A 22,945-nucleotide genomic window follows, 5' to 3' on the forward strand; every position below is an offset into this window, starting at 1 on the left:
TGAAAGAATGTTAATATGGTGTATAAAGAAAGCTTGTTAATAGGGGATTGGTAGGAAGTTAACAGAATATATATGAACATTTCTCTTTTGAAAGTGTGTTACTAGGGTGTATAAAGACAAATGTTCATAGGAAATTGGTAGGAAGTTTAAAGACATCCTATGAACATGTTTCTATTGGAAGTTGGTGGCCAATTGTTTCTAGGATGTTACTAGAGCGTTGTTAGGATGTATAAAGACAGCTGGTAGGATTTCAATTGACTGTTGGTAGGTTCTAGTAACAAAAGTCTAAAGAGTGTCTAAAGAATGTTGCTAGAAATTTTTATAAGGGTGTGTTGATCGACGGCAGAAAAATGAGTGCACTTGTAGATACCGGCACCGATTACTCTATTAGTGAAAAACTGGAAAGCGTTCTGAAAAAAGTTACATTGCCCCGGAATGGGGCACCAGTTCGTACGACCGGTGGCCACGTCGTCACACCACTTGTCCTATGCACGGCCAGAGTAGAAATTCGCGGTGCTGCTTTTCTCGCCACTTGTCTGGTTCTACGCGAGTGTTCCCGCGATTTAATTCTTGGGATGGACTTTCTCCGGGAATACGGCGCCATTATTGACCTCCGCGAGCGCTGCATTACTTTCTCGACATAAAGGGCAACACAGACCGACGCCACTGGACATAATTCTGCACTTCAAGTTTCGGACGATAGCATCACGATGCTGCAGCGTGCGAGTGTTATGGTTCCGGACAAGTCCGACGAGTTACAAGACGGTGAAGCTATTGTAGAAAACAATATTTCTGTGTTCCTGGCTCACGGTATTTACAGAAAGCCACACAAAGGTCCTCGTTACCAACTTTACCTTTTAGCATCGGGACACTTTTCCTGGCACTGCCATCGCCTACGCCGAACCATCAGCGGACATCGTCTAGTGCTTTGCTTCTCAAGTGGATACAGACGACGGTTCGCTACGAGACATTGATGTAAACGCCGAGCTTACGGACGACCAAAAGAGCGCACTGCAGGAACTCTTGAACGAATTCCGCGCGTGCTTCGCTCAAGCTACTAAGGTGGGCCAAACGCCAATCACGAAGCACCGAATAACGACATCCGCCGACGCACGTCCCATCAAACAACAGCCTTATCGTGTCTCGCCGAAAGAACGTGAGGCTATTCAAGCACAAGTCAAGGAGATGCTAGATGATGGTGCCAGTCAGCCTTCGCACAGCCCGTGGTCCTCCCCGGCCGTTTGAGTCAAGAAGAAAGACGGAACGCTTCTTTTCTGTGTTGATTATCGACGCCTCAACGATGTTACCAAGAAGGACGTGTACCCACTACCACGTATCGATGACTCTTTAGACAGGTTCCGGCGCGCTAAGTATTTTTCGTCTCTCGATCTAAAGAGCGGTTACTGGCAAAATGAAGTCGATGAACGAGACCGCGAAAAAACTGCTTTCATCACTCCAGATGGCCTTTACGAATTCAGAGTACTTCCTTTCGGTCTCTGTTCGGCACCAGTAACTTTCCAGCGAATGATGGACACCGTTCTCGCTGATCTAAAGTGTCAAAGCTGCCTCGTCTACCTCGACGACATGGTGGTTTTTTCGGCGACATTTGACGACCACCTGACACGACTGCGGCAAGTTCTCGTAACCATCCGATCGGCTAACCTCACCCCTAAACCTCAGAAGTGTCATTTCGGCTACAAGGAGCTGATGTTTCTCCCACACGTGGTCAGCCCGGAAGGCGTTAGCCCCGATCCCGCGAAAACTGCCGCTGTAGCCTCATTTCCCACACCGACCGACAAGAAAGGTGTCCGGCGCTTCCTGGGCCTTTGCGCATACTACCGGCCTTTCATCGAAAATTTGTCAAAGATGGCGGAGCCACTGAGTCGCCACACGAGGGACGATGTATCGTTTGTCTGGTCCTCAGAGCAAGAGACTGTTGTCACCGAGCTTCGACAGCGTCTGGTGTTAGCACCAGTTTTGGCCCACTTTGAGGAGGAGGCGGACACGGAAGATCATACAGACGCCAGTAACGTTGGTCTTGGTGTGCTGCATGTACAACGGCAGGAAGGTATTGAAAGAGTGATCGCCTACGTAAGTCGCACACTATCGCGTGCAGAGACCAACTACACCACCACGGAGAAAGGGTGTCTTGCCGTCGTATAGGCGCTGGCTAAATTTCGACCTTACCTTTACGGCCACCCATTCAAAGTTGTAACTGATCATCACTCATTATGCTGGCTTGCAAATTTCCGGGACCCTTCTGGACGACTGGCACGGTGGAGTCTACGTTTGCAGGAGTACGACATGACCATCGTGTACAAGTCGGGCCGCATACACGAAGACGCTGACACACTCTCGCGCGCCCCTATCGCCACTACCGACCACGACATTGAGGACGACGGCGCTTTCCTTGGGGACGTAAGCGGTACAAATTTGTCCACACGGCAGCGCGGAGACAACGCGCTACGGCCTATATTCGGCCATCTGGAAGGCTGAAACCTATCAATACCCCGGCATATCGCTCGAGGATTGTCGTCTTTTGGTTAACGACATGGCGTCTTGTACAAGAAGAATTCCGCTGCCACCAACAAGACCTACCTTTTGGTCGTTCCAGCAGACCTCCGTGCCGAAGTTTTGTTCGCCTGTCTTGACGAGCCTCCGTCTGGCCATTTGGGTTTTACGCGGACGCTTGATAGAGTGCGCGAATCCTGCTACTGGCCGAAACTTGGCGAGTGTGTTAATCGGTACGTCCAAGCCTGCCGTGAATGCCAGCGCCGAAAGTCGCCAGCTGTGAAGCCTGCGGGATTGCTGAATCCGATTGACCCACCTGGCAAACGTTTCGACCAGGTCGGCATGGATCTTCTGGGCCCGTTTCCACTGTCATCTTCTGGCAACAGGTGGATAATCGTCGCCACGGACTAGTTAACACGGTATGCTCAGACAAAAGCGCTGCCTCGAGGCACAGCTTCCGAGGTTGCCCAGTTTTTCATGGAGAGCATCGTCCTACGACATGGCGCCCCATCGCACATCATCACAGACCGAGGCAAAGCCTTTAAAGCACATCTAATTGAACATGTTTTTAAACTCAGCTGCACGACCCATCGAAGGACAACTTCGACCTTGTTATGAAAACTCTGATTTTGGAATGACATTTTGCGATTTCAAGAGCTGCTGCTGCAACCAGCGGAAATCTGAGTCCTTCAAGATGCTAAATTCCCTGGAATATACTATTCCATGCAAATTTTCAACACATACCGATTTTTAGTGGGCAAAAAAGAAAAATCGTCCAGAATTTGAACGTTTCTATAGACTACCAGACTTGAAATTTCGCCTTCAACTTAGAACGGGTTTTTTGCCGTAAGTAATGATAGTGTTTGTATGAGACCTCAGGCTAGGCGCGCAGAGCCGATTTCTACGGAAATTTTTGAAAAAATGGCTTGTGTGATCAGTTATTAGCGAAAAACGACGCTCCCCCATAGAAAACGCGCATGTTTGCAGGGGCGGCCGCTAGAGGCGCTCTTCGGCGATGTCCCTCAGCTAGGACCAAAAAGTAATGAAGCTCTGTTAAAAGCAGTACAAAACGTTAAATATTTGACGACAGAGTTGGTGACAAATTAGAATGAATTTAAATTATAAAGGTAGGGGGGGGGGAGATAGAATTCTCTTATATAGACCGTTTACTATTAGATGGGCAATGTACAGGTTAGCAATGCAGGCGATAGAAGCTGCAAGCATGGGCAGAGAATAATAGCATAGTGGGAGAACTTCAGAATGGCTTAAGAATCGGTAGGTGTTTGGATGATAATTTATTTGTCCAAACTCAGTGTATTGAAATAGCAAGAGAAGAAATAAGACTGTTATAAGTGGTTTATATAAGAAGATGAGTTTTCGGGAGGGGAAGGGGCGCCTCGACCAGCTTCCCGAACCCCACCCATGTATGTATGTATGTATGTATGTATGTATGTATGTATGTATGTATGTATGTATGTATGTATGTATGTATGTATGTATGTATGTATGTATGTATGTAGGAATCTTCCTTCGTGTAACTCTCTTATACTTCGCTCTCACAAACACGGCTTCACCAGTGAGGCAAAACTGCAACCTTTCTTATTTTTGAGTCCCAGTATAAGCGCTACTACGCATGACTGCTATTGATTCTCATTAAGAGTGAATCCAGCTCGTCTAATTTCGGTTGCGGGCGATTAAGATATATTTATAACGTCTGCATGTAAGTAATGATGTTTCCATCCCTAATAGATGTTGCAAATTATTAGAGCAGCTTTCTTTATGAGTCGTTAGCACTGATTACTGGAAACAGAAACAGTACTGCGGCACACATAATTCGCGCGCACTTCACACGCCGTTTATAAAAGACTCTGCCGAAAGGGTCGCTAAAGTTTCCAGGTTTTATTCAGGGTGAAAAATGTACGCAAAGCAATTTGAAGCGATGTGAACACAAAGCAACATTCTCATTATCTAGCCATAGGCTATTCATATAATTAGAAATAATTCTTAGTTGGCTACCTCCTTCTTTTAAACATATATGACAAATTGTCGTCCTGAGTATATATTTAAATGTATTTTATTAGTGCATGGTGTTCACAGTGGAAATGTTTTTAAGGATGCTCAAGCGAAAAATGTACGGATGAGGTAGCCGCCGTTGGTGTTTCTAATTAGCGTGTTCTCCTTTGTCAAGATTTGTAGAAGCAAAGCGAAAGTATGAATTAAAAGCCGTGTACGTCCGCGCCAAAAGTGGTGCAGTACGCATTTAGCCACAATAACATTTTAGGTGAAAAAGTAGAGGCAACTAAGAAAGAACTTCAAATGATGTGGCGACATAAGTCTGGTAATGACACTTTGGGGAGGGTGAAGGGGGGGGGGTGGTTCGGGGGGCTCTACCCCCGACCTGGAATACATCGGGAGGGGATCGGGCCCCGGAGCCTCCCCGTAGTCGGCGCCTATGGGGCACGTTGTTACAGAGTTGTAGCCTCTCCGTCAACTCAATACCCCTTCCTAGAATATCGAGTTACTGGGGACGTGGCCTGGCCCACTGTACCAACACAGGTAGCGACACCTTGTGGCGCTTTTTGCAAACGCTACGCTTGAGAAACGTTCTTGGGTTATATGGGCATTTTCAACGAAGGCATATAAAAACGAACTGCGATGTTCACAATTTCGTGGCCACCGACGCATTGCAATATCAGCTAAGTAGATTATGATAGGTCGCTACAAGAATATTTTTGCGTCCTCCCAGGTTAAGCTATGTGCCACAACAGGACGCGACCAAAGCAGGCAATCAAGCAAACGTCATCTGTAAACCGGTATTCCCTAAAATGCAGTACTTTTGTGGACAGGTTAACATGAATTATTATTCAGAGCTACGCCGCATATTTTCGCTTAAGATACTCATAAGGCGTGACTTGCTGAAACACTTAGGTCGTGCACTGAATTGGCATATTTTCTTGTTTTCACTGACGATTGTCGTTCTTAGCCCTGCCCCACTCCTTCTTTTCAGAGAAGGTTTCACGATGATAAGGAATGCAACGACATCAACCCATGTTCGTCTAGCCAGCTACACTTCGCTAAAGGTAGGGGCGATGGGAATGAAAGAAAACATGGTGAGGGCGACGATGAATACATGAAAGCAGAGAAACAGATAACGCGCATGTATACTCAAAGCGTAGAGACGAAAGCCGAACCCTTTCAAAAAGATCACAATTTGGGTGACCTGCACCATACATTGAGAGTCCGACCCTCAGGGGTCACATTCCTAACAATGCTCCAACAATGGTCTAACAATGGTGAAGTCTTGACACTGGTAAAGCAGCAGTCTGCATACCACCATCCTGCACATATTGTCTGAATATGAGCCGGCTCGTGATTTTTCGGGTATATCAATTGTGTTTCTACTGCTTTTAATATAACCATCTTAAACGCCTTGTAATATATGAACTTCACACTGATTGTGGAACGAGGCCACGCGTGGTTTTCGATGGAATGCCGCAAGGAGAACATTTCGATCCGAACATTTCTGATGTTACTCTCCTTGACATAATGAAAAAATTTTAGCGCCGGGGCGAAGTCAGCAAGGGCTTGCTCTTCAATGTCTTCCATGACCGATTCGTTGTGTAGTGACAGAAATAGAGGACCCCCATTGCAGTTACGCGGATCTGTAAAGATTTTTGCCATTGTTGAATAGGTGTACGCACTTAGTAGTGTAGTGACTTTGGGAATGGGCTGCTAAGCCCAATGTAGCATGATCAAATCTATGCCGCGCCATCCGGATTTCACTGCGGGCGAAATGCAGACACACGAATGCACTGGGTGCAGATTAGGGAACCCCGCGCGATAAAAATTAATCTGAAATGACCCGCTTAGGCGTGCCTCATAAACATGTCGCGGTTTTGGTTAGCAAAAAAATGTAGAATTAATTTTTATCAGCTATTCCGCAACCAGAATTCCAACGGCTCATACACATTAGGTGCATCTAAAGGCGTGCGATACATCAGCTGCGTTTTTTAGCCCGCAATGTAGATGACTCCTGCATTGCACGAAAGTAGGATACAACGCGTCTTGTTCTCCACTCGATAGAAGTGGCTATTAATTTCACTACTGAATGCGAGTGTTACCATTTCACCACTGAATGCGAGTGTGAACCATGAACGTTCACCAACTAGCCCCCTTCATTGCTTTACAAGCGTCGAGCTCTTCGCGGACAACATTTAAGAAGACGGACACCCAGAATGCTTCAAAAGCATGCCCGCATCAGACTGTAAAAAGCTATGAGTGCACCTGGCGTGACCAGTCGTCCATCAGAGCCTGTATACCCGTACTACGCCTGGCCCGACAGTGCTAAGATTTCTAAATTTTTCTCCAGGTTAAACGGCATACATGTAATTTACCATGTCGAACGAGATTCTAATTAAACATACATAGCCTAATATACTCGGAAAGCACACACAACTACATCCTTATTTATCATGCAAAGAAAAACTTCTCCATTGATTCGGGCTTCAAACAAGCCTTTAAAATTCTAGGAAGAAATTACGCATGTCGTGCGCGAGGACCATTCTACCACAGCGTTCATGTGCTGGGCTCGAGTCCGACTCTGTGCGTGGCGCAGCCTGCCCGACGGAAAGATACAGTGACGCGGGCCCTGCCCAGGCCCGAGTAAACATGACGTCGGGCTGCCCAATCTTGACCCACAAGCTGGTTCGGGTACGTGCGTTCGGGTCAGCTGGAGTCCGTGCACACATCAACAAGAGCCTTCCCTTCTTCAACATATTCGCGCACAGAAAGGGTGCAACGCTCTCTTTTGCTGTGCACAGGAAAAATAGTCACACTGACCGTTATCGTCATTTCAGTGCGGGCAGACCACCTTGACATAAGCAGTCTGTTGCCACGTCATTCGTCACGCGGGCCACACCCATCTGCTCAAAAGACGAAGAAATTATGAACGCAAATGATGAATTTTTCACGAAGAAAGTTTATTACAGAAATCGGAAGCCCCGTTTTCGAATCTGTGAATGACCCTTCGAATACAATCAGCGAATCACACAAGTACCGTCCAGGAGACTACGGAACCAAATAGGGAAGGCTGGTGAAAACATATTAAACGCCAGCTTGACAGCAAGGGCTATTCTGTCGCGATATACAAGGTCGTGTGCTGTCTAACTGCAATTACACCGGCACAACCGGCAAGTGCACAAAATAATGAAGGAGAAGGTTATCACCAACTGGAAGTCTCCAACATGGGGCCAGTCAATATAGTTCAGCATGGGGCCGGTCAAGCTGCTTTCTCTGCAGCTTTCTCCCCCTTGTTTTTCCGCCACAACCACGAACCTCCTGACTTGTGGAAAGAAATAAATAACAAAAAAAAATATCCGAAAGGGGCGCCAACGAATAGGATTCGTATCTCCAGTGTCTATAACGGTCGTGAACAACAGATGTTTGGCCTAAAGGCCTGTCGCCGAAATCAAAGATGTCAGTGTACGATTCAAGCAGTTGACGTATGTGCGTGGCTTTTGCAGAGGTGAGGTCATGTGCAATAATTTTCGCGAAGTCATCCGCTAAGAAACTAGAGCTCGGCGCTAATAAGGCGCTTTCGGCATTCAGACTCTCAATGTCAAATTCGGAACCACTAGAAACGCTGGCCAAGAACATGCCGGCCGGAATCACTTGAGGGCACAGGCTGAAATTCAGAATAGGCAGAACGACGTCATCATTAGTAACTGTGACCAACGTATGCGAAACAGTAACGTTCCGGTTCAAAAGCACGTCGATGATGGGGCGAAGCACATGTTCACTGTCAGGAACCTGTGGTTGGGCGGTCAAAGTGACGTAAGTAACTGCCTCAGGTGACAGACGCACATTGTGAAGCGAGCACAAGTGCGGTGTGGCGGTGCTCGGAGCTTCGGTGAGTTGAGTCATTCCCAATTGTAGAACGCCGGTCACGCAGTCGATGAGAGCTGAATGACTAGATAAAAAGTCCGATCCAAGTATAACGTCGTGAGGGCAGTTGTCGATCACAACAAACAGAAGTAGGGCAGCCGGCTATAATGAATCATTTGCGACAGTATTTACGAATATGTTAAGACCTAGATAGGATTTCTCACACTAACGGTAAGTTTCGGATTTCCTTCAAAAGGAACATACTACAATTAAACCGGTAGACAGGGTGGCCACTAAAAACCTTTTTTTGAAAGCTTTAACTCCCTAATCACAATATGGAAGTAGGCCCAGCTTAATGTTAACCCATAATCATGCACTGAGAGGAATTCTGAAGCATTGCTCAATACGTCCGCATACGGTTACCGATTGCACACATATTTCGTATAGCTTATTCTTACCATGATGGGCGACTTCAATGCCATGGTAGGCAAGAAGCAGGCTGGAGACAAGTCACGGGAGTGGGGGAAATATGGCATAGGCTCTAGGCATATCAGGGAAGAGTTATTAGTAGAGTTTGCAGAACAGAATAATATGCGGATAATGAATACCTTCTTCCGCAAGCGCCATAGCCGAAAGTGGACGTGGAGGACCCCGAACGGCGACATTAGAAATGAAATACACATTATACTCTGCACTGACCCTGGCATCATAAAAGATGTGGACGTGCTCGGCAAGGTGCGCTGCAGTGAACATAAGATGCTAAGAACTCGAATTAGCCTAGACTTAAGGAGGGAACGGAAGAAACTGGTACATAAAAAGCCGATAAATGAGTTAGCGGTAAGAGGAAAAATAGAGGAATTCCAGATCAAGCTACAGAACAGGTATTCGGCTTTAACTCAGGAAGAGGACCTTAGTGTTGAAGCAATGAGCGACAATCTTATGGGCATCAATAAGGAGTCTCCAATAGAAGTCGGTGGCAACTCCGTTAGACAGGATACCAGTAAGCTATCGCAGGAAACGAAAGATCTGATCAAGAACGCCAACGTATGAAAGCCTCTAACCCTACAGCTAGAATAGAACTGGCAGAACTTTCCAAGTTAATCAACAAGTTTAAGACAGCTGACATAAGGAAGTATAATATGGATAGAATTGAACATGCTCTCAGGAACGGAGGAAGCCTAAAAGCAGTGAAGAAGACACTAGGAATAGGCAAGAATCAGATGTATGCATTAAGAGACAAAGCCGGCAATATCATTACTAATATGGATGAGATCTTTCAAGTGGCGGAGGAGTTCTATTGATACAGTACCAGTGGCACCCAAGACGATAATGGAAGAGATAATAGTCTAATGGAATTTCAAATCCCACAAGTAACGCCGGAAGAAGTAAAGAAAGCCTTGGGAGCTATGCAAAGGGGGAAGGCAGCGGGGAAGATCAGGTAACAGCAGATTTGTTGAAGGATGCTGGGCAAATTGTTCTAGAAAAACTGGCCACCCTGTATACGCAATGCCTCATGACTTCGAGCGTACTGGAATCTTGGAAGAACGCTAACATAATCCTAATGGATAAGAAAGGGGACGCCAAAGACTTGAAAAATTATAGACCGATCAGCTTACTGTCCGTTACCTACAAAGCATTTACTAAGGCAATCGCAAATAAAATCCGGAACACCTTAGACATCTGTCCACCAAAGGACCAGGCAGGAATCCGTAAAGACGACTCAACAATGGACCATATTCACACTATCAATCAGGTGATAGAGAAATGTGCGGAATATAACCACCCCTTATATATACCTTTCATTGATTACGAAAAAGCATTTGATTCTGTCGAAACCTCAGCAGTCATGGAGGCATTACGGAATCAGGGTGTAGGCGAGCCGTATGTGAAAATACTGAAAGATATCTATAGCGGCTCCACAGCGACCGTAGTCCTCCATAAAGAAAGCAACAATATCCCAATAAAGAAAGGCGTCAGGCAGGGAGATACGATCTCTCCAATGCTATTCACAGCGTGTTTACAGGAGGTATTCAGAAACCTGGATTGGGAAGAAGTAGGGTTACGAGTTCATGGAGAATACGTTAGTAACTTGCGATTTGCTGATGATGTTTGCTTGCTTAATAACTCAGGGGACCAATTGCAATACATGCTCACTGACTTGGAGAGGCAAAGGAGAATGGTGCGTCTAAAAATAATTCAGCAGAAAACTAAAGTAATGTTTAACACTTTCGGAAGAGAACAGCAGTTTACAATAGGTAGCGAGGCACTGGAAGTGGTAAAAGAATACATCTACTTAGCGCAGGTAGTGACCGCGGATCCGGATCATGAGACTGAAATAATCAGAAGAATAAGAATGGGCTGGGGTGCGTTTAGTAGGCATTCTCAGATCATGACCAGCAGGTTGTCATTATCCCTCAAGAGAAAAGTTTATAACAGCTGTATCTTACCAGTACTCACGTACGGGGCAGAAACCTAGAGGCTTACGAAAAGAGCTTTACTTAAATTGCGGACGACGCAACGATCTACGGAAAGAATAATGATGGGTGTAACGTTAAGGCATAAGAAGAGAGCAGATTGCGTGAGTGAACAAACGCGACTTAATGACATCTTAGTTGAAATCAAGAAAAAGATATGGGCATGGGCAGGACATGTAATGAGGAGTGAAGATACCCGATGGTCATTAGGGGTTACGGCCTGGATTCCAAGGGAAGGGAAGCGTATCAGGTGGCGGCAGAAAGTTAGGTGGGCGGATGAGATTAAGAAGTTTGCAGGGACAACATGGCCACAATTAGTACATGAGCGGGGTAGTTGGAGAAGTAGGGGAGATGCCTTTGCCCTGCAGTGGGCGTAACCAGGCTGATGATGACGATTATGATTATGATGACGATGATGATTTTTTTTTATTTACAAATACTGCAATCCCGTTATGGGATTTTTGCAGGATGGGGATACATCATTATGACATGATTAGCAGGGCAAACAAAAGAAAAATTACGTGGACTAGAAAAAAGACAATACAGATATCATGAAATAAAAGATACGCTACGAGTACAACTGAATCAATGCATCTACTGCAAGTGCAAATGTAACAGAGCGCAAATAAGAAAATTACACAATATGGGACATAAACAAATTCAGAGATGGCTGCAACACCACATCGTTGGATAGCTGATTCTATTCAGTTACGACCCTAGGAAAAAATGAGTATTTAAAGCAATTTTTGCGACTAGTGAAGGGGGTAATTGTAAGTGCATGCCGTTGCCTAGTAGCATAACCTGTTGAAAAGGAAATAATCTCAGAAATATCTATGCTGTAGTATCCTTTAATGAGCTGAAAGAAAAATTTTAATCTGAGAACACGATTCCTTTGGGTTAGAGTTGGCAAATTGGCTCTGCTTAGCAAGGCTATCATCGACGTGCGCCCAAAGCTGTTATATACATATCGAACAGCCCGCTTTTGAATACCTTCTACTTTATTAATATCTTTTTAGTGAAAGGATATCATATGATGGATCCGTAATCTAAAAGTGGCAGCACAATTGCGTTAAATGCAAGAAGGCGAACTTCAGGTGTTGTCAGTCTCAAGGCCTTCCTGAGAAAGAAAAGCCTCTGATTGGCGGAATTGCATACAGTGTTGATATGTTTGTTCCATCTAAGATCTTTAGAAATCCAAATACCAAGATATTTTATGTGCTCAACCTCAGATAGTAAGACATTACACGCCGAGTACTGGAAGTGCAGATTTCTAAGTTTGCGCGAAATTTTCATAAATACAGTTTTGTCAAAATTGATAGCCATTTGCCAGTCACTACACCATTTTACAACTTTTTCAAAGGCTTCATTTAGTCGTAGTTGGTCACTGACGCTATCTATTTCTGAACACATTACACAATCATCCGCATATAATCTAATTTTTACGGGAATGTCATTAACGATATCATTAATGAGAACTAGAAACAACAGTGGTCCGAGCACCGAACCCTGTGGAACACCAGACTCAACGGGAAGCCTCCGAGAGGCATGGTTTTTAAATGAAACATATTGATATCGGTTTGAAAGATATGCAGAAAGCCGAGTAGCAATTTTGGCATTACCCAGAGTAACATCAAGCTTGTGGAGTAGCTTTTTGTGGGAAACCTTGTCAAAGGCTTTCGCAAAGTCCATGAAGATTGCATCGACCTGCTTACCTGAATTTATTGCCTTAGCGAAATCGTGTACAGTAGTTACTAATTTTGTGCATGTAGAGAAACCCTTTCTGAAGCCATGCTGATGGCATGATAATATTTTATTCTTTGAAAGGAACTCAGTAAGATGTTTATGTATTATATGCTCCAGAAGTTTGCATGATGTTGAAATCAAAGAAATAGGACGACAATTCAAGACGTGCTGCTAATTACCATTTTTGAAGATAGGTTTCACTGCTGCCGTTTTCCAGTCGATTGGAATCTCGCCTTCATTAAGTGATTTAGAAAAGAGCACACTCAGATATTTAGAGACCCATGGCGCATAACGCTTTAAGAATTCATTTGGCAAACCATCAGGACCAGGTGATTTCCTAATATCAAGGTTAAGGAGCGTGTTAAGTATTCCATTCTCATTAATAGTAACGTCAGACATAGGAGGGTATGAAGCATGAAAGTATGGCAATGAACCATTGTCTTGCGTAAACACAGATCTAAAATGTAAGTTAAATGCATCTGCTACTACTGCACTATCTTTACTCAAAACACCATTTACGACGAAAGCATCATTAATTTGCTTACTGGGAGAAATTAGCCTCCAGAACTTTTCAGGAGATGTTGAAATAAATTTAGGAAGTTTCGCCCCGAAGTAGCGTTGCTTATCTGAAGAAACTTTCATTTTTAGCTCAGAGGAGAGTTCGGAAATTTTAGTAAGCAAAGCGTCCAAGTCTCTTGCGGTACGTCTTTTTGTCTTCAGGCGCTTTAATCGTCTTAATTGCAATGTGTCTCGAGAAATCCAAGGAGATTTGCCTTTCCTTTTCTTTAGCATGCAAGGGACAAAGCGTTTGATGCAATCATTTAAAAGATCTTTAAATTGATTCCACAGTGTATGAATGTCTGCGCTGCTGCCTTTAAATGAGTCATAACTAAACGAAAGCATATCCAATATGGCGACATCATCTGCACGCGAGAAGTTGAGCACGGAAGTGACATCAACAGATTTCTTCACAGAGACGCCCGAAAGGGTCAACAACACAGCAGAGTGATCGGAAATTCCAGGCAGTACTTCGCACTTTGTTTTCCCCGTGATAGATCCAATTAAGAAAAACAGATCAAGGATGGAGCGGGAGTTACCTTGTATTCTAGTGAAACTGTCAACTACTTGCCGTAGATCAAAAGAAAAAATCATATCAAACAACCCTTCTTGTAGCCTGTCATTAGAAACATTTAGTGTGAAGGTTGACCAATCTACGTTTGGCATATTGAAGTCTCCGCCCAGAATTAATCGATCACCAGGCTTCACATGAGCAATCAGGTAACTTTGCAGATGAGCAAAGAAATCAGGAGAGGAATTAGGTGGTCGGTAAAGTACTCCCAATACATATCTAATTGCGCCCTGATAGGCTTTACAGAATATTCCCTCAATGTTCGGTATATCTGGCATTCTCAGAATATTAAAACGCTCCTTGAACAGCAAAGCCACACCCCCACCTTTGCTCCCTCGATCTTTCCTGTGCACACTGTACCCACGAGGAACAAATTCGTTATCTTTGACAGAATCATTTAACCATGTTTCCGTGAGGATAATTATTTCAGGGTTATGGGCCACCAAGATTCCCTCAAGTTCTGTGACTTTATTAACCACACTCCGGCAGTTTACGTTAAGTATGTTAAGCTCCTGAGGCTTTCGTACAAAACGTCAATTTTGATTTTTCTTTTGTTGAACACGTGTACCTTTCTTTTCTTACCACTTACCATTCTTACCATTCTTACCACTCGTTCGAGGGGACGAGGCCGTTTTGCCCTGCTGCACACGATCTTTAACGCTAGTTTCAATTTATTCATGAGATATATGAGCAGCTGCAATAATTACGATGGGTTAATTGTGCGGCAGCATTTTTAGTGCAGAAAAAAATCATAGCGTTGTCAAAGGCTCACAAACCCTGCTCCAAAGCATAGCTTGGTGGCGAGGTTCATATTGCCATCACTGCAACTACAAAAGAGGCACTAAATGTATTGTCCCATTTGTGGCACCTTCTACGGAATAATAAAAGCTTGCATTGAAAATTTCGAACGGTTTTCGGCAAGATGGAAGAATAATGATTAGTCTTCTATCTACGTACCATCAGGGTAGTGGCATTTCGGTCTCTCTGTAACAAAGCAACAATATCCGCGTTACTTATTTACAGAAAACGCAACACGATGGCTGCTAATAAATATAATAACTTGCACACAACAGGCATTTACGAAAGACAAATCGGTTTTTGCTGTGAGTGCGGAGTCGTGAGTAAAAATTTAAACGCAGCCCTGTCGGGTGAGTGTCAATCGCATTATTAGACGTCTGATTGGTATCTTGAGACAAATTATACTGGGCGCCTTCGTGACAAAAATAATTTCGACGAAATATTTTAATTTTTATTTTATTATTGGTCACTTCACTTTTTAAGAAATTTCGAACTAATTCTCTGAAGCACCCTGAGTAGAAATTCCACTGAAATGGTTTTGAGCCTTCAGTGCCGAACCATGGCCCTCCCCGTGTAAAGTTTAAGACAGCATTCACGCAACACTAGCCTAAAAGCAGCAATCACTTATGCGGAACCTGTGGTAGTATCCGTCACTATGTATGAAATATGCTTAAGGAGAGGGTAATAAACGGGAAGCAACAGAAGTAAAATGCAACCCCTAAAAAGGAAAGCACAAAGAGCGTCGTAGAAGATGTTGCCTTGGGTTAGGATATGTTGGCGCGAAAATCCACAGAAGAGAAGTAATTCCTTTCGCCTATCCGAGTCGTTATTTGAAATGATTTCAGTGAAATTTCACATTTCCAACGCATTAGTCATTTTATGCTCTAAATAAGTTACCACCACGAAGAAGTCGAAAAATGTCACTAACACGGGTAGTGCAAGCGTAAAAAATATAGCTACGGAACATGCTGTATTGGAGCGTCAGTTTCCAAGCGTTTCCAAGTTTTTAATTTCCAAGCCCAAGTGCATGTACCTGCTAAGTATTCTTCCTTGTCATTTCAATAATTTTATGGTTTATGACGACAGGTAATAATGTAATATTTTCGTGATGGTCACAACACCATGCACTTGAAATAAAAGGCGCTATTAACCGTTCTATGCAGTTTGCCAGCTCTCGTCTCTAAATTTACGTTTAACGCTTGCGAATTGTACTTGCGGATATATGCATAAAAATACGGCTCACAAGTAACGCTAAAAGCAATCAATGCAATACCATGGGGAAGCACATGCAATTGAAAGCTTAGGCAAGGGTTTGAAGAAAACTCGTCTGGTGAGATAGCAGATTGAGAAAAACATGTCGCAGTTTCCCTCAGAAACGAAGCCTCGATCGCGATAGCAAATTAGTGGACAGCTATACCAGCTAAGTATAGTAATTTTACCGGTCCTATAAAGTTGTAAACACAGGCATACTAAATAAACTGATAGACATTGTGTCGCCCTCGCAGAAACAAACATGAACACATCTCACTCAAGGATGGCAGTAACTCGCTGTCGAAACGCTGGAGTAAGTAAATGCGGCAGCAGCAGCGAGCGAATTCACCTTCCTTCTGCATCTCGCATGAACGCAAAGCCGGCAAAACGCAGCGCGCGGGGGACCCAGTCCCCTTCGGTTGTCGCTTTCAAAGTATACAGCGGCACGAGCGATCGCGCGCGTCCACTGGAGCCGTCCAGAGTAGAACATGCCCCCTACCCATGGCACACCGGATCAGCGTCGCAGATGGCTGTCAAGATACACCGGCTAGGGTGGGTGTGCGCGGCCGCCCGGGCCGTCCGGAGCAGAACGCGCCCCCCCTCCGTACCCTTCCCTGGAGGCGTGCGACGGAAGACGGCACTCTTCCTCTCCGCTTTCCTCGCCATCGTGCGCGAGATTGAGCCGCGATCGGCGTCTCACTCTCGCATGCTTCACTTGCACATACAACAGACAACGCGCGGCGACGATTTTTTCGCCCTTGTACTTTGTACGGTACCTCACGGCGAGGCCGACGGCGACGACAGAAATGCGCCTGGAGTCTTCATATAATTGCTATCGCAATAAAATTTGGTAGTTTCAGGTTGAAGCACTGAAAGCGATGGCAAGATCTATCCACAAGGAACCCGGCCGTATAATTTCTTAGACGTCAATTAAGTTTTGCCTTGGAAAGTGACTAGAAGCTCTCGTGTCTAAAACTAAAGCTTCTTTACCAAACCCTACCAGACTTCCCTGGCCATGGCTGCTACTGCAGCTGTCTGGCTGAATAGAATCATTACTCACGTCGCGAAGCTCATGCGCCTGAGTCCACGTTCGCGTAAGAACATGTGTGCATGAGTTAGCTTCCATTAGCCCATTGACACAGGAATAAAACAGAAAAAATAACGGTAAACTCTACCACTTTCTTACGTGTCGGGCTTCTCTCAGCATACGTCTGTCCTGACCATTCTTCCCTGGAAAAAAATGCCCATCGTCCTCACGACATCAATGCATCAACGTCCCATAGTGTGCGTTCAGATTAACTGGGGTTTGCATCTCGGCTTAGATTTTGAACGGTGTAGTGCATAAATATAAACAATGTATCATATTAAAGTGCGACTGGTACGGGGCGCAAACATATTCCGTGATATTACACGTTGCATAGATGGTAATCAAGACATTTGCACGCATAGGGTATAGTCCTGGGATTAACAGCGCAAAAGTAGACGGAGACACGAGACGAGAAGAAGACATCACAAGTGTGTGCAAAACCAACAAACCGAAGCTGCTGTTGTATAGAAATACCATTTAGTGTCATAGCATTTACTCGTTGCACGAAAGCGTCGCTAAACACTGGTTCCAACATGGGGATTGCTTCGGCATAACTTTTTTTTTTCTAATATCCATAGCCAATTCTCAAGACTCCAAACAAACCATGATTTCTCCTCCGATTTGCCTTGTGCTGCAAACATACTTAAGTTTTCAAAGTGAAGAGTCTATGGATGTACTTTTACACCGTATTTAGTGGTCTTTCATGGGCGTTCCCTGTATTTATTATAGTGCAGACTGAGAGCAAGTATCTTTCGGGCGGTGGATATACCAAGTTTTCCCGGTTGAGTGGCACCTGCCTATATACATACGCTGTCTCACCAATCCGTGCTTTGAAAGGTTAAATATTTTAGAAGAAAATCACGCAGAACGTCCTCTGGGAGTTCTTTAAGTATGCGTAAGCATAGTACAACTTGGTCATCCCCACGTATAGCCTGGTGTCCTTATCAGTGATATGAATGTTTGTACGACCGGTGTAAACGACAGCCCGGTGGCAACACGCACTGCTGCCGACGGCGGCGCAAGGTGAATTGATGAGGCAAGCTAACTGCCGCAGGTGGCGCGCCAGGATCGCTGATGCCGGTCTGATTGTTATAAGCTCGTATCACTCTCAACACCTTGTGGGTCCGCGTCGAACCATTATGCTCCGCGCGGCCATATCTTGAAATCTTGAAATCTGCGATGCAGACAGAGTGCGCCGACTGCCGATAGTTTCCAGCGCCGTGTTCTCGCCTCTTCGCGTTGATGAGAAGCGCAGGCTCATATCTTGAAGTCGGTTCGCGAAAGGAGCAGGACGCTTTGTGAGCGCTATGTTCTCGCCGCTTCGTTCGCCTGGATGCGACAGGCAGCACGAAGAGAAAGCCGCTTGTAGCTGCGGGTTCTATCTATATTGTAAGCGTGATTCAAAGATTGTTAGTACTTTTTGCTTTACTTTGCTGAGCGCTTGCAGCATGCTTCACTTCCCCCGTGGGTTGGTCCGGCATTGCACTATCTCCGGGATCGGTCCACTTTTTTGTCTTACGTGATGGACAGTTTTCTCATTAAGTAAGGATATAAATGCTTATGCATTAAAACTGCGGCGTTATTTTAGTGATACTTTTAGCGTCAAAACACAACAACCTTCCTTTGAGGTGAGCTCCGGTGTGCATAATGCTCTGAACCAAAGGCAGCCACTGTGACCTAAATATAGCTTAGGATTGCTCAGGAGCACACGCAAATAACCTGCAGATAAATGTTTACTTGTGATAAGCCGTCGTCTGCTATGACCACAAAACGTAATCGTATGACTGACAAAGCGTTGATTCAACCAACCCTTACCACAACTTGGTATGCAGAATGCCACCGCGGCGAAAACAGCCAGGTTCACCACAAAAATCATTCGGATAGGCACAGACGCGGCAGCGTTCTTTCCGTTGAAATTGCCAGCTTACACAAAAACCTGTTCTTCCCATTGTTAAATATCCCCATTGCTAAAGAAATCATGGCAGCTGTGCTATAGGTGAATATTTTTTTGCCTTCCTGTTCACGCTTACCTACGTGCAGTACACGTCGGCTTTATTGTAAAGCGTTTTTGACCTTCGGGATCTTCTGTGAGAATTCTTTAGGTTCCCACCTGCTGTCGGACCGTCTGCAGTTGCGCAATGAGGCTAAGGCCATTCCGGTTAACTGATGATACGTTCACCACGGTTCTAAAAAAAACGCTTTCTCATTGTTGTGAACAAATGCAGTTTCTGTGTTTCTTATTGCAGGGTATTTCATTTATTGGGGTCCTGCCTTTTAACGTATTATTTGTTATTGAGATTTGTGCTTGGCATTTGGCTATCTTGCAGTTAATAAATATTCAGACATGAAATATCGCATGAAGAATGAATGATATCCTTGTTATAGGGACAAAACTATAAAATGCGGTGTTTCAGTTACTACGTTTCAGACGATCAAGCGTATTCACGGCTCGTCGTTTTTGTTTTAAAACATTTGCCACGGTTTTGCCGAATTGAATAATGTTGCTTGTCCTGTACGCGTAGAGAGGACACAGCTGCGCATTATGTATTGTCCTGCCTAAAGGGCTTGCTGGCACAGTGCACAACATGTTATCTAACGTTGCGAAGAATGACAATGAAGCTCCTTAGATAATGCTCCATTTAGGTTGTTCCACACCGCATACCACATGTTTTGCTGGACCCTCTCAGATTTTCTTTCCCAAATTCAGGGTTATGTATAATTGTACAGAGTTCCTATCACATATTTTTGCTCTAAAATAATTCTACTCACGCGACGGGCTTTCACGATCAAGTCATGTACGCAAAACAAGGTTACGGAAAAAAATTATTACAGCAGTTATGTTTTCGTGTTTTCCTACCCACCGTTGCTTGTAAAACCGGCAGAAATTTGTCTCCAATTTGTACTGCTGTTTAAAGACAACTTCAGAAGAAGAAACAAGTGTTCGAAAATTGCTATTCTTCACGAAAAATGTCATTTTTATTGGCAAAACTGCCTCATATTGATATTTTTATCATTGCTCTGGGCTGCCGCACCGCAATTTTCGAAATTGTCCCTTACGCCGTCTTCAGCATTTTCGCAACTTTCACAGATGGTAGAGGCACCGCGCTGTTTTCTCGTGAACTAGTGTAGTGATAACCTGCCTCGGCGGAACCGGCGACTGCTGCGTTATCAGGTACAGAAAGAAATGAGTAGAACTTCCCTAATAATTCTTTTCGAGAGTAGAAGTGGAAGATATTAGGAGAAATCAGATTCCAGTTTCCTAACTTAACCATCAAAAAATAAAAAAATTGGCAGTGGCTTAGCTCGGATATGCCATGATATACGTAGCAAAAGCTAAGGCATAGCATGGTTAGCCTTGGTGAATCCTGATTGCAAGTCCAGGTTAGTCTGGTTGTCTAGCTATGTTGCAGCGTTCAGCCAGTCCTTCGGCGCGCTGTTCTTCTGTTTCCTGGGCGATTCGTTTCCTGTCTTATCTCGTTCCGATGTCGATAATAGGTCTCCTCCTGCTTATCAGAATTGTCGCCGCCCACACTGCCGCCTGAACTGTGGTTGCGGCGCACGGGCGCTCTCCTTTTCAATCCTCCGACAGTCAGTCATGCGACGCAGCTGGCGAAGCGAGTGGAGGTGAGCGCAACGACCGCACATGACGTCATACCAAACGGCGGTTGTTGAAAGGCGCAGTGGCGGAACACCTGTGGCTCGGTGCTGCTAGAGACGCATGCGCAGTAGTGACTAGGGAGCGAGAGAGAGAAATATCCGCGGCGAGGCACGCGTTGTGACTACATTTGCCTCCTCGGAACACTGCCACAGCAAAATTGTAAGTTCGCGGCCAGTAAAGCTTTCGCTTTAAAAAAGTATTTTCAATAATTAAGCGAGAGAAAAAAAGCCGCCAGGGCTGCTAGACGCTGTAAGATTGAAATGCGTCTCGAAGTGAAGGCGTTCAAAACGCCTATCGGAATACTCCCTGAAGCGCTTGAAAAGTAGCGTTCCTATAATCTTCGGCCTTCACATATCCGGATGTCACTGTGCGCCCGTCTCTTTATGCCTGGTTTGTTTTACTGTGCAACGCTGTTTCGATTAGGATTCTCAGGACAGTTCATGCACTTTCCGGTGTGTGTGTGTTTGTGCGTGTCTTTTTACCGCCAGCTAGTACGACTGAGTAGTCCATGGTGTAATGGGTGGAGCACTGAGCTGCTGTGGCGATGGAACCGGGTTCGAAACCAATCATAAGATCAACTTCGGAGACGTGAAAGCTCCAGCACGGGCGTATTCATAATTTTCTTTCACTTTTCATCTGTATTTTTGAATAGTAGTTCCGCACCACAAACGGTAAGGTACAACCTACCCTAGTACGGTATAAAAAAGCTTACGCACACCTAGGCATATTACAGCAGCAGAACTTCCCGTGCCAGGCAAAACATTTTTGCAGATTTCTTAGTGACTTATGCATGAAAAGCTTGGGAAGCTGTGTAAGCCAGTTTTTAAATCGTCCGGAAGCACTAATGGCACGTTCGTGGTAAAACATCCAGTGCGCGAAGAGGCACGCATTAGCCGTCGACAAAAACGAGATGTTCATGTTATCCTGTGGCACGCTTACTGCTAATGCGTGAAATCTCTCATTGTAGTAAAAGCAACGTGACATTGCGGGTTCTTTTGGTTGGTGGTGGACTTTAGCGAACGTTATAAAAAATTTAAATTAAATTAGGGGGTTTTACGTGCGAAAACCTCTTTCTGATTATGAGGCACGCTGTAGTGGAGGACTTCGGAAACTTCGACCACCTGGGGTTCCCTAACGCGCACCTAAATCTAAGTACAGGGGTGTTTTAGCATTTTGCCCCTATCGGAACGCATCCGCCTTGTCCGGGATTCCATCCCGCGACCTCCTGCTCAGCAGTTCAACACCATAGCCACCGAGCAACCGCGGTAGGTGAACGTAATACTGTCGTCTTTATGCTGCCTTTATCGTTCCATCTATTCATTACTTCATCGTCTACCATATTTATGCTGCAACCATTACGTCATAATTATGCCGCCAAGTTGATGCCATCGTCATCACTGCGTCATCGTCAAGCAGTCACTGTGACGCATTCGTTGGCGCACGTTATCTTATTCGTTATCTTGCCGACGCAGCTGTGCCATCATCGTCACCCCAGCTTCGTCATCCTAATCTCGTCATGTCAGGTCCCTTACGGCATCGTCGTCATACAGGCTTTCTGACTCATCGTCGTCATGCTCTTGTCATGATTCACTCGTCGTTATCTCATTGTCCTCATACCGTTGTCAATCTGTTGTCATACAGTCATCGTCATGCATTCGTTGTCATAACGTCGTCTTGATGCCGTCATGTTTGTTGCATAGCTGTTATTCTAACTTCGACATCCCACTCCCGTATGCCGTCTTTGTCCCACAGTTGTCATCATGCTATTGTCGTCATGCTGCTGTCATCGCGCTGTCGCCTTCCGATTGTCATTACTTCAGTAACGTCAAGCCATCGTCTTCATACCGCCTCCATCGACCCATTGATATCATTCCTTCTTCATCACTAAATCTTAATCGCGAGTATACCACCGTTGTTATGTAATCGCTGTGATTGCGTTGTCGTGAGACAGTTGCCATTATGCATTCGTTGTCATACCGTCGTCGTCATTCCGTTGTTGTCATACTGTCGTCGTCTCACCATCATCTCATACACTTGTCGTCATCCCACTGTCCTCATGTCATTGTCATCACGCTGTGGCCATCTCATTGTCGTCATGCTGCCATCGTCATACCACTTTGGTCGTTCCATCAATGTCATCCCTTTTTGTCATTTATTCTTTTTCACTACGGTGGCGTTATACGCTCGTCGTCTTGCCACCATGCTTATGAGAGACCTCGGCGAGTGAGTGCCATAGCAAAGTGGGACGACAATAGCGAAGAATTTCGTACCCAGCTGAAGCAACGAAAGTGTCAGAGTGACCACTACAGATGTTGAATAAACGCAACTTCAGAAATGCGGTGTCTCGATACATTGAGCATTTTCAAATCGCAGTACCATCAAGAGTCATCGTGAGATGAGTTTTGCCCCAA

At 44.9% G+C, this 22,945-nt stretch overlaps 1 long non-coding RNA gene across 1 annotated transcript in view; it reads right to left on the reverse strand.

The window, feature by feature from the left end:
- The window catches only part of LOC142563620 (uncharacterized), a 28,972-nt gene extending 10,150 nt beyond the window's left edge, over positions 1-18,822 (reverse strand). Inside the window, exons 1-2 of the long non-coding RNA XR_012824358.1 lie at positions 18,692-18,822; positions 14,698-14,724 (exon numbers count right to left, since the gene is read on the reverse strand). This is a non-coding gene — a long non-coding RNA (uncharacterized LOC142563620). The remainder of the gene's footprint in view (positions 1-14,697; positions 14,725-18,691) is intronic.
- Between the last annotated feature and the right edge of the window lie 4,123 nt (positions 18,823-22,945).

Source organism: Dermacentor variabilis, chromosome 11 (genome assembly GCF_050947875.1).
Source record: "Dermacentor variabilis isolate Ectoservices chromosome 11, ASM5094787v1, whole genome shotgun sequence".
Classification (NCBI taxonomy): domain Eukaryota; kingdom Metazoa; phylum Arthropoda; class Arachnida; order Ixodida; family Ixodidae; genus Dermacentor; species Dermacentor variabilis.